The following is a 1,946-nucleotide window of genomic DNA, read 5'->3' as shown; positions in this document are numbered from 1 at the left end:
CCAACCTCCTCGCCAAACACGGGACCCTCGTACGACCACACGACAGGAGGTAGGGACTGCAGCCTCCACCTAGCTCTCTTGCGTAATGACGTGGTTAGTAGGAAAGGAATTCAGGAGCAGGCTGGAAGGGCCTTTGGGTCAAATACAGAGTCCAGGCCTCTCGGGGCAGATCCAGAGCCCACGGAGGTCAAGGAGAAGACTCCCATTAAGATCAACAAGCCTTGGATTACTAGAGGATGAATGGTATCCAGGGTGAAAATATTATATCACAAAAAATCAGTGACTTTCCTCATTGGAAGAGACCGGATATCTTATTTAGCCGAAACCGGCTCTTGCAACCACAACAAAACATCTCCCTGTGGCCTGCAAAGCAACAAACCTAGATGACTGGATAAATAAATGGAAAGGAAGGAGCTGAGAGCACTGTTTGGAGTCTCTCCTGGAATTGTGTGCGCTTCCCGTAGAAACACTGGCAACAGAATTCTATATCACTTGTGTTCCATTAAGGATCGAATGTCGGCTGTGATGTTTATGCTCTTAGGAGTGTTGTCATTGTTTGTCATGTCCTATAGCTTGTACATTCCTTCGTAACACACTGTTTGTTTCAGATGGTTACTTCATCTACTTGCAAGCGAGCGAGGCCAGCTCTGGAGCTGTGGCTCACTTGCAGAGTCCTGTGTGCAGTGCCAATGGACCCCATTGTTTCCGCTTCTGGTATCACATGTACGGAGTGGCTCACACAATGGCACTGAGAGTTTATGTCGCTGAGGATGCAGCATCACGTCTGGTCTGGTCAGAGACAGGAAATAAGGGCGATAGGTGGAACTTGGCAGAAGTCACTGTGTATAGCGGAGGAAATATGCAGGTAGGTGAAATCATTTGCCTTGACTCTTACGATGATAGGGCTTTAATGAAGAACAAATGGGTATGAAAGAAACTAACTCTGGCAACTTCCCCTTTCCCTAGATCCTCCTGGAGGGACAGCGGGGTGAAGATTTCCGCAGTGACGTAGCAGTGGATGATGTATCTCTAATAAACGGATATTGCCCAGGTACAGCGCACCATGTCAGAGTTTCTGTTTTTATGGACAGGGCTACTTGGTGATCATGGTCAGTGTTTCCTTTGTTTGGAACAAGAACATGTGAATTACAGAACATCTCTATGACATTGTCTCCTTGTAGGAGATGGACCTCCAACAACTGTGAGCACCACATCAACCACCTCTACCCCTTCTGTAGGGACAACTACACCACCTCCGTCGCCAAGTTCAGGTGAATTTCTCCGATATAAATGACTCCTTAAAGATCTGCAATTAATTGGCATGTCACGCCGATCCTCAGGTTCTGCACAGCTCTTCTGCTCTTACTCCGTGTGAATGGGAGGGCAGAATACGTCCCAAAGCTTAGAAAGGATCCAGGCGACTAGCAGTGTTGTTGTAGCCATCTCGATCCGAGGAAATTAGAGAGACAAGGTGGATGAGGTCATATCTTTTATTAGACCAGCGTGTGTTGGAAAGAGAGCCAAGCATTTGAGCTGCCACCTTGACATTTGCAGGAACATTCTGAGTGAGTTTCCTGTACCTGAAGAAGAGCTCTGTGTAAGCTTGACACCTTTTCTCTTTGTTTCAAAGTTGCCAAAATGTTTTGCTTTGTTTTGACTCAATTTTTTTCTGCTTTTCGATTTGCTGAATTTTTTTAAAGTCGTTTTCAGTTCAGTGAGAAACAAAATATTTTTTTATTTTTTTGGAATTTCCAGGGAATAAAAAAAATTCTTTATTTGTTCATGTCAAGATTCCTTCCCCACTCTGAACCTAGGATACAGATGTGGGGACCTGCATGAAAGACCCCCTAAGCTTATTCTTACCAGCTTTGGTTAAAACTTCCCCAAGGTACAAACTTTTACCTTTTGTCCTTGGACCTCATGCTGCCACCACCAAGCGTGTTAAA

General features: G+C 45.3%; 1 long non-coding RNA gene across 1 annotated transcript; it reads left to right on the top strand.

Moving 5' to 3' along the window:
* Positions 1 to 739: 739 nt before the first annotated feature.
* Positions 740 to 1,242, top strand: LOC140917040 (uncharacterized). The gene is made up of 3 exons (XR_012160699.1): positions 740 to 865; positions 967 to 1,051; positions 1,182 to 1,242. It is a non-coding gene; the product is annotated as an uncharacterized lncRNA (long non-coding RNA).
* Positions 1,243 to 1,946: the final 704 nt, after the last annotated feature.

Source organism: Lepidochelys kempii, chromosome 9 (genome assembly GCF_965140265.1).
Source record: "Lepidochelys kempii isolate rLepKem1 chromosome 9, rLepKem1.hap2, whole genome shotgun sequence".
In the NCBI taxonomy this organism is placed as follows: Eukaryota; Metazoa; Chordata; order Testudines; family Cheloniidae; genus Lepidochelys; species Lepidochelys kempii.
The sequence above is the reverse complement of the archived record's forward strand: the minus strand, read 5'-3'. Positions and strand labels throughout refer to the sequence as shown.